The sequence below is a fragment of the Trifolium pratense genome, linkage group LG5, assembly GCF_020283565.1.
Source record: "Trifolium pratense cultivar HEN17-A07 linkage group LG5, ARS_RC_1.1, whole genome shotgun sequence".
Taxonomy (NCBI): domain Eukaryota; kingdom Viridiplantae; phylum Streptophyta; class Magnoliopsida; order Fabales; family Fabaceae; genus Trifolium; species Trifolium pratense.
The window spans coordinates 57,676,517-57,687,667 of NC_060063.1; the positions used below are offsets into that span (position 1 = coordinate 57,676,517).

Genomic DNA, 11,151 nt, shown 5'->3' on the forward strand with positions numbered 1-11,151 from the left:
AAACAAAATAGCTTTTGAAACATAGCAGAAGTAAAACAAAACAACGTACACTTCAATCTCTAGTTTTCAACATAGTAATGAGTAAAAACAGATAAACAATAATGCAAAACAACACAAAAGATACAAACAAATTTTTATTTTTATTTTTTTACTTAAAACAAACGATATTCATTCATTCGAAATAATAGAGTACATTAATGCAATACAAATTTGAAACATAGCAAAAGTAAAACAAAACAATGTACACTTCTATCTCTAGTTTTCAACATAGTAATGATGAAAAACAGAAGAATAAACAATAATGCAAACAACATAGAAGATACAACCAAATTTTTATTTTTATTATTTTTACTTAAAATAAATGATATACATTTATTCAAAATGATATAGTACATCGATGTAATACAAATTCAAATTGAAACAAATAAACACCGCATAAAGACGGGACAAAATAATACACCGCACAAAGACGGAACAATAAAATACACCGTACGAATACGGAAAATCAAAACAAACATGTGAAAATCACTTATTTAAATGAAAAGCAAACGAAAACCAACTTAGAGGGTGATTTTGGGTCAAAAATTGACCCAAAAACCACCCTTATTTCATATCTCCTCATAAAAATACTTGTTGAAAAGCTCCATATGTGCAATCTGAAGATGGAAAGACACAAGAACAGATCCATCATCATCAGGACTAAGAAGAATGACAGCTCTATCATGTGGTGAGACATCAGCTAATCCAAAGTAATTAGGTTTACCCCATCCAAAATCAGCTTCATAAACAGGCATACTTAACCAACTAGTCAAATTAAAATTTGGATTACCAAAATATCGAGCCTTTTCACCTATAAACATTTTTCGTGCATCATCCAAATGTTCAAAACTTCTAACAACATCAATTTGTGACCTTATATACTCATCATTTACCAACTCAGTTGCTTCCCTTATCTTTTGTGCCACGTAACCTAAAGGCTTTGATGTGATTTCTCCAATATACCCTTTAGTAGCTGTTTGAGTCAAAGCATTCCCAAAATAGTTTTTAGGAAGTGGTGGAATCATTCTATTTTTAACATCAGCAATAAATCTAATAACACTTTCTTGATTATCTTTAAGCTCACGTGCCTTAGATGCACATCTCCATATATGTGCACTAATTACTTCAAATTTACTATAAGGCCTTGAGTACTCTTTTTTCTGGACACCTAGAACATCTTCTTCATTGGCTTTTTTCTTTAACTTATCAACTTGTTCTGATGAAAGTTTCAACAATGTTGCTGAAGTTTTCTTCTCTTTTTCTTCACTTGCATCTTTTCTACCTAGAATGAGTGGTAGTGGCTTCAACTCCAAGTGTTCAAAACGTGGCTCCAAAGGTGTGTGTGAAAATTTGAGAAGTTTTCTATCCAAAAATGGTAACTCATTAGCCTCAAGTGTTTCACCTGTAAGAATTTTGGGACACACATGTAATATTTAATGTGTTAGAGTCATTATATTAATTAGTCAAATTTAAGTGATCTGTTTAGTAAAAAGTTGTGGTTCGATCCCCCGCAACTGCGATCGAGAGGGGGCTGGAACCACTTGATGCCAAAACTGACCCCCGAACCAGATTAAACTGGTGGTGAAAAACCAAAAAAAAAAAAAAAGCTGTGACTAAGGATATAGTTGACATGAAAATTATTGTGTAGAAATCATAAGTATTATTTCTACTTTTATGATAGGCAAAATTAGAAATAATAATCATTAGTCATGTCTCTTAATGAAATGACATAAGGAAAATGTTATTCCAACACAATTTTCAAACAAAAATACAACAAATATACACTTTTTATTTTTTAATATTATTTGCATGCATCGATTTTCATGCATATGAGTGGTAAAAATGTGTGTCAATTTTATGTCCCCAAATTTTGTGTTTCAAATATATTATAACATCACCTCTTGCTATTTTGGCCCATGAGTTGATGAATTTAATGGCTCCCAATCCATCTGATAAAGGATGGAGAAAAGCAACACCAATTGCAAAGCCTTCATTGTTTTTGAACTTGGTGAGTTGCACACAAAATTTGGAATTTCTTCAATTGGTTGATTGTAATCAATCATTGGAACAAGTTCTTTGATGGTGTCAAAATGTGAAAAGTCACCATAATCATTCATTGTTTTTTCTGTTTCAGCTTCAACCAAAATAGCTCCTTTTGCATTGAGATTCAATTCTAATCTACCACCTTCTATGTAACACAATCTACCAGCTATAGGATAGTAGTGAACAAGAATTTTGCTTAGAGAGTTTTTAAAGGTTTCTACTATGTTTTTGTTTTCTTGGTTTTTCTTTGGTGTTTTGTAAATGTAAAGAGTTGGTACGTCGCGGATACGAACCACTTGATCCATATCAGAGAGCCAAAATGGACCTTGTGGAGTTGGTTCTTCTGGAATCACAGTGTGAGAAGCTATAATGGTTACCATTTTTTTTTTTGGTATGCTAGGTTGAAGTTCTGTGTTGAATATGGTAATGGGGATGCCAATAGCAAAGAGCATATACCTATATATATACTATATGATATTATACATGCAAGTTATATGGACCATTAGATTAAATTAATGGCTCAGATTTGTTGTTGATTAAAATCAAACTACGGATGCATTTCCATAAAGTTTATTTGAAGACAGCTACGTACTACAAGTGAAACACATTATAAACATGGGGGATTCTAGGATGGGAGACTATGACAAGTCTCTCACCAATGCACCACATGTTATGTGGCCTGGATTGAGTGTGTTTATAATATTATGGTGTACTGTCAGTATTATATTATTTATTATTTTTTTTTTTTGCAAAAAAAATTTCCGATTTTTTCGGAAAAAAGTTTTCGATATCTTTTTGGGAAAAAAGTTTCAACTCTTTTTCGAAAAAAAAAAAGTTTCAATTTCAGATAAAAACAATTCTGAAATTTTTCTGGAAAAAAAAGTTTCCATTCTTTTTTCGGTAAAAAAGTTTCGGATATTTTCCGGAAAAAAAGATTTTGATTTTTTCTGGAAAAAGTTTCGATGTGTTCCGGAAAAAAGTCCCTAGTTTGTTGGGAAAAATAGTTTCGAAATGTTCACCTGAAAAAATATTGCAGATACAAAAAAGAATGAAAAAACAGAAAATATTTGAAACTTTTTCCGAATAAAATATTGGAACTTTTTTAGAAAAATATCGGAAACTTTTTTTCCGGAAAATATCCGAAACGTTTTTCCGAATAAAATATCGGAACTTTTTCCCGAAAAAAGAACGGAAGCTTTTTTGTTCAGACAAAATCTCCGAAATTGTTTTTATCTAAAATCGAAATTTTTTCCCCAAAAATCGGGAACTTTTTTTCCGAAAAAAAAAATCGATATTTTTTTTCCGAAAAAATCGAAATATTTTTTTCAAAACATAAAAAATAATATAATACTGACAGTACACCATAATATCATGTACACATTCAATCCGGTCCACAAAATATGTGGTGCATCGGTGAGAGACCTATCATGGTCTCCCACCCTAGAATCCGCCTATAAACATTAGCAAAAAAGACTTTATTAAAATGAGTACCGTAGACAGTTCACCGACAAAAAAATAATTAATGAGTAAAACAAATGATAAAAGTTGAAATAGGTGAATAAAATGCAGTAAAAAACAATGTAAAGAAAAAATAAAGACTTACATATTGGTCCCTTATGTATGCGTTTTTTTTTGTTTTAATCCCTGTATTTTATTTATAAAAAAAAATAGTCTCTGAATGTGCAAATCTCGTTGATTTTTGTCTCTCCCGTTAAAAAAATGACTGTATTTGTAGCTAATTAGCTACAACGCAACCTGGAGGGACGAAAATCAACAAAATTTGCAAATTCAGGGACATTTTAAAAAAAATACAGGGACTAAAACCAAAAAAACGCGTACATACAATGTGATGTTTAAGCCAAAAATAAATGGATGAGATTGTATCATTAACCCACATAACCCATAATTGAAGAGTTAGGTGTAATAATGTGCAATTCAATAACCACTACGAATCTAGACATAAAATTCTGATGTAGCCAAAATCTTAAAGAAACAATGTATTAATTATACTGAAAATAAAATATAATATTGTTAAGTACAATATATTTACAATGAAAATTGTCTACAATCAATTTCTTGAAAATGAGCTAAAATAATATCAATTTGAATTGTTGCAAGAACATTTCTTTTTAAAAAATGTTACAAGACCTTAATTTAACCACTGATCACTCATTTTATTACTAATATCTTTCTTTTTTATAGTGCTTTCTCGGACTTCCCAAACTCACCACTACTTTATGTCCAATAACATTTTTATAATAGGTTCAAATCCCACAACCGTAAAAAAAAAAAAACATTTCTATAAACTCAATCAAAATATTGAATTCAATTGGTTAATAAAAAAAATTTATGATGAATTATTTGGAATAATCCAAATTCAATTTCTGATAAAAAATGATTGTTATTCAGATTTTACGTAATCAAATTTTAGATTTTATCAAACCCTATTTTCTCATAACAGAGAGGATTAAAAACCATGAAAAAAAACATTTCTATGAACCGTCTCTTACTAATTAAATTTTTTGATCTATCTGTACCAGACTAGGTGTCTCTCTGAACTAAATTTTTCATTGAAAACATATTTATTACTACATAAAATATAGTACTGAATTAGTTGAACAAGAGAGAAATAGTAGTGATTGTGATTTGTGACAATTGAGAGGAGAGAGAGCGCCACCTATTCCTCTCTGTTTAATGCATACAGACGAGACGAGACCACACTAGGCCTTAATACAAATTATTTTTTTTTCACTCTATTTATTTTCTCCCACATCTTACGAATTTATTAAAATATTTTTGTCCGTTACTTAAGTAGCGGATATATCTTAAAAACACTCTATCAAATTCTTTTTTTTATAACATCCATTACGTAAGTAGCGGACAACATTGTAAAAATTTTTAATTTTTATAACGTCTGCTATTTAAATAGTGAAAGAATTAAAATAAAATCATGTAATCCGCGCGATAAGTAAGAAGGATGGCAAAAGAAAATTCCTAGTCTGATTTGACTAATTTAGGCAGTTGGATCTTTCAGGTAGCAGGCTTGATGAAGCGCTTATTTATTTGATTACTTACTCTAATGATCTAAAATAGTAAATACTGTACAATTGCATTGTTTAATTTTATGAAATACCTAGCAGCGGTTTGGTTGAATATGGAAGGACTAAAATCCAAGTAGACTTGTAAGATTTGTTTAGCAGTACATGCAGGACGAGAAGGGTCATTTGAACAAGGTTTTAAATTGTGATTGTGGATGCGGTTGCGATTGCAGGTATTGCGGTTGGGCGCGTCATTGTGGTCGCTGCAACGTTTGTGGTCGTTGCGGTGTGAAATAATTTTCTATCTGCACAAATATATAATAAAAACTATAATTATTGTAGTTTCTTATATATCTTTTATTTATAGTTCTCTTTTCCACAATGGCAAATTAACCAAACTCAGCTTAGAAACCAAACTTCTAAACACAACTTAGAACAACATGAGTGAAAATTCAGTGGTTCAATGTGTTCATCTTCTTCTTTTCTTCAAATGTTCATCTGGATTTTAATTTTGTACTTGTTGCGGTCAAAACGTCGTTGCGTTGCGGATAAACGCCGTTGCGTTGCGGTTTCATTGCGGCATCGCGTGTGATTTATGTTCACACCGTAATTGCGGTCTGATGCAGTTGCGGTGCCGACCGCATCCGCAATATTGCGGCCGCATCAAGTGATGTGGTCAGCAATTTAAAACCTTCGCCAGGAGCAGCAAGCAGTAATGATAAATATAGGAATGTTCGTCTTTTGGTTGCAACTTAACATTTTCAAATGAGATTAGATCTGATAAGTACATGCATCCAACAATAAACATTGTCATTTGTCATTTTTAGCTCAGTTTGGATAGTTGACTTAGATCTCACTTGAGAAAGTTTGTTCATAAGATGAGGATCTGCTTAAATATATATATACCTAACAACCCACAAATTAACCTTTGTATAATATTAGAGTCCAATAATTTAAATAAAACATTGCCGAAATAATTAAGAGACCAAAAAAAATGTAATTGATCTCTAATTATAAACCTTTTGGCAACCTCCACCCAAAATTATAAACCCTACTTCTTGCTTTTCTTCTTGTTCATCTACTTGAGATAAGCAAATGACAACATCGGTGCAGCTATATCCATATGTAAATTGTTAATCGGTTAAATAAGGTTTTAGTACTTATAAATATCTCAAATTTTGTTTTGTTTTTCTATAAAAAAAAATTTAACAATTTTTTATCCTCAAATATTTTCTATCACAACTTATGATCTTGCTTTTAAATCAATTTTTGTATACTTTCATATTTTTGAATGATTTTTTGTATTTATTTTATAATAATATTATAAGAACCACTCTCACAACAAAAAATTCAAATTTAACTCATTTTTTGTTAATAAAAATAAACTTTTTTTGCAAGAAATATTCATATATAACATACTCTTTCAATTTATTTAATATCTTTGTTTTCTAATGGCGTTTCTATTTTCCCCGTGCATATACGGACTAGTTTTGGTATAGGGTCATGCTAAACAGTCCCCCGGGGCACTTGTTAAGTATACCTAAAAAGGAAATAAAAAATAAAATTTATATTGAAAATATAACTTTTTATACTTTTGAGGCATTGAATGCACGTATTTCAAGACAACATTTCTATTTTAACATGCTTAACCGGTGCCCCTGGGGCACTGTTTAGCATTTTCCTTATATTATTAAGTATATGTTTGGTTTTGAGTTTGCAGCCCTTTAACGTGCGTTTGCAGCCTTCAACGTGGTTTTCTCATCTTGGGATCTTGTTTGGATTTATGGCCTTCAACGTGATTCTCTTGTGCAGAATTGATTCTATTAGAAGCAACAAATCGTAGCTTCTGCGTTAAAGCCAAAATCAATTCTTCATTTATGGTTTTGTTGACAGTTACATAACCCTTTTCTTCCTTTATTGCCCTTATTGAATCAGTGAGGCCAAAATGATTGAAATCTTGCTCTTTATTCTTCAAAATCCACAGCCACACAAATTCAACTTTGTGTTCTCAAATTTTCTTTCTCAATCCCGTTTCACGTTGCACGGCGGCTGTAAATTTACAGCTCTCTCTCTCTCTCTCTCTCTCTCTCTCTCTCTCTCTCTCTCTCTCTCTCTCTCTCTCTCTCTCTCTCTCTCTCTTTCTCTAGGTTAGAGAAGAAGGTGGAATTGGGCTCTACAAGGCCCAATAATTTTCTTTTCATATAAATAAAAATTCATTAATTGAATTAAATGACAATTTTTTTAAAAAAAAAAGAATATTATGATAGTTTTTATTTTACCTAATTTTTACTGTATGTATAAAAAAAATTAACATAATATAAAAAAAAAATTACAGGATATATTATTTATGTGAAATTTTTATTTAGATCCCTAATATTTAATTATTATGCTAGTTTAACCTTTTTTTTTTTAAAGTATGCTTTTATTTAAATATATTATATATTTAACTATGTAATTTTAGTAATTTTGTTTTATGTTTTATGAAAACACATATTAAAACCCAATTTGGTAATTATGCATCCAAAAACACTTTTAATTCAACATCCAAACAACATCAAATATTGAGAATCACTTTTACATTAATATATTCAAACATAAATCAATTCTGTTCAACTCACTTTTAACCAAATTCAATTCTGTCAAACTCAATTCTACCAAACTCAATTATAACCACCGCTAAACCAAACACAGACTAAGTACTCATGTCATGGTGAGCAAGTTGCACGAATTATTGCAAGTACTCAGTAGATTAGTGGTCCCATATGCCAAATTATTGCTTGGATAACATCAACTAGTATTGTACCATATCACAAAAAAAAAAACTAGTATTGTACCAAAAAAAGAAAAAAACATCAACTAGTAACTGTACACCGTATAGTATGGTTGATAGGTTGATCGATCACTTAATACCGTATAGTAGTAAATATTAGCATATTAGATGTTATTTTATTTATTTGGATGAGTATTTTTAAAATATACAATTTTTATAATTTTTTAAAATAAATAATTAAAGATATTAACCATTAAAGTTATACATCGGCAAACATAATAGTGATCATGTCTTTAATTTTGGGACAGTTGGAGTATTTATTATACATATAACGTGCATAAATTTATGACAAAGTCCTCTAGGACTACTTAATTTTTTATTTTTTTTTGTTTTCACCCTCTGGTTCCTAGGGGAAGGGGGCCTTAGTAGTCCAAAATTCCGGGCGAGTTCTGACATTAAGTGGTTTCAGTCCCCTCCCAAATGCAGTTGTGAGAGATCGAACCGTAGTCCTCTCCCTACCAAGTTCAACGCCAATCACCATTGAACCAACTAACATTTTGGTTTATAACTACTTAATTTGTTTGGTTGCTCCACTTGCTCGATCACCTAATAATATTTAATATAAATACAACGTGCATAAATTTAGAACTGCTTGATTAAAATGCAAAATTTCCAATTTCTCAACGTGCATAAATTTTTTTTCTTTGTTAGACCCAATTAAAATACTCCATTCGATTCTTTTTATAAGTAACAATTTGAAAAAATCATACACACCAACAAAATAAATTGTACTGTAAATAGTTATTTTCATTTAATACTCTTATAAATTTAAACTTATTCCATGTATACACTTATTTAATTACTTTTAATTCACCTAATTTACTTATTTTTAATATTATCTCTCATAATAAATAAGGGCGTAAGTGAAATCAAACATTTAAAATATTTGTAAATTTGTCAAAAATTCTTACAAAAAGGACCAATTTTTTTTATCAAAGTGTTCCTTATAAAAAAAGACCGGAGGGAGTAAAAATTAACGACTTTTATCAACTATTTTTCTTCTTAACAGTATAGTCGCAGAAGTTAGGAGTTTGTGATACCCTTCGTGTGAAGATGTGTATATGGGAAACGTATTCGGGTTTAAAATTTGTTCAAAACAAACTGACATAAAAGTTGAAATAGGGTGAATAAAATAAAGGGTATTGTTAACATGTGCATATAGAGCACATGATAAAGTATCTTAATATAGAAATTTAACATTTAATGATACAAGATATTTAATGCTTGAAAAGTTAAAATGCACAAATTCTAAGACATAATTTCTATTTTTACTACCTTAACATGTGTCATATATGCACATGTTAACATTCTCCTAAAATAAAAAACATTGTAAGGAAACAATAAATGGATGAGACTGTAATATTAACCCACACAACCTATAATTGAAGAATTAGGTTTAAATTTAATAATGTGAAATTCAATAACAAGCGGATTGGTACGAGATTTTTTTTTCTCCACTCTATCAATTTTTTCGCACGGCCTATGATTTTACTAAAATATTTATGTCTGTTACTTAAGTAGCGAATATATCCTAAATAAACCCTACAAATTTTATTTTTTTTATAATAACCAATAGCGGACGACATTTGCAAAAGATTCTCATTTTTATAACGTCAACTATATAAGTAGAAGAAAAATTAAAATAACAACATGTAGGTGCGCAAGAAGTAGATAATGCTGTAAAAGAAAATTTCTTAATTAGGCAGTTGGATCTTCAGGTCATAGCAGGCTTGATGAAGCTAGCTTATTTGATTAATCTAATGATATAAAATAAATACAATTGCTTGAATCCACCAATCACTTTTTTTTTTGGCAACAAAAATAATAAATATTCTTTCATTCAAATTGGTAGATATTACATCAATCAAAATCATTACATATTCAAAATCGCTAAAAACTAAAAAGGATGAATCTGCAAACAAGCTCACAACATCCGAGTTAATAGCATAAAACAGTTTTATCTTTAAGCCTACAATTAATATGACGAAATACAAGTATCCGGAATAGCCATGTCTCCGGATCTGTAACATTGAAGATGCTAGAGTCAATGAATCTGAATTAAATTTGTATCGAAGCAAATCTGCACAAAATAAACACCGTATAAAGACGAGACTCAAAACAAGCACCGTACCAAGGCGGGACGTCAAACAACAACGAACAAATAAATCACAAAGATGAAAAACTCAAACAAACTCAAGAATATTTAAAAATCACTTATTTAAGTAAAAATGTAATTAAAAATGGATCAAGAGGGGTGATTTTGGATCAAAATTGATCCTAAATCTCCCCTCTCTAATGGATGAACAAGAATCACTTAACTAGCAAAAACAAACACCAATAAAAGTAAAGGAGACATTAATTATATCGTATATCTATTAATTAACTTTTTAATAGTTTAATAAGTTTATTAATCTACATTAGTTTTTAACATACATCAATGTATTATTATCAATTAAAATTGGAACATGATGACATATATAGTTAAATTCTTTAAAATATAATGTTAAATATAAAAAAGAAACATTAATTTATTGGTTCATAAGTATATTTAAAAATAAATATAATTATTTATTTAAATATATTCATATGAAATAGACTTTTAAACATGCTAATATGTCACATCAGGTTTTCAAAAGGTCAGACTCAGACCTAAAGTTTAAGTTTATGATAGGCCAATGGTCAGGCTCATGCATTCGATTTTTTGACAGACTAGTCTCATGCTTCGCAAAACCTAGCTTGGTGTAGGCGTGTAGCCTATTCCCACCACTAGCGTATAGTATCGTTGATTGGTTGATCGATTTAATATAAATACAACGTGCATACATTTATGACACACTCCTCTTGGAGTGAGTGAGCTTCTTTGTTAGACTCAATTAAAATAAAAATTATCGACTTTGATCAACTTTTTTTATTCTTTATAATAGTATATAGTTGCCAAAGTTACTTACGAGTTTATGATACTCTTCGGTCTTCATGTGTTGTTTTTTATATTAAAAAATTATTTTCGAAAAAAATAGAACTAAAGATATTATTTGATATTGAGTCGCGTACTAGGTTGCTTTCTTTAAGATATTTTGCGGTACTTTTCAACTTGTGTAAAGCCAACAATCAACCGCACCGTCCCCAGAATAAAACAGTCTGTTCAACACAGAACCGATCAATTACTGCACTGTAATGATCGGAGAAGGAACACATTCTTGA

General features: G+C 30.1%; 1 pseudogene; it reads right to left on the reverse strand.

Annotated features, from left to right (window-relative positions):
* Positions 1-320: 320 nt before the first annotated feature.
* On the reverse strand, positions 321-2,530 carry LOC123883434 (annotated as a pseudogene).
* Between the last annotated feature and the right edge of the window lie 8,621 nt (positions 2,531-11,151).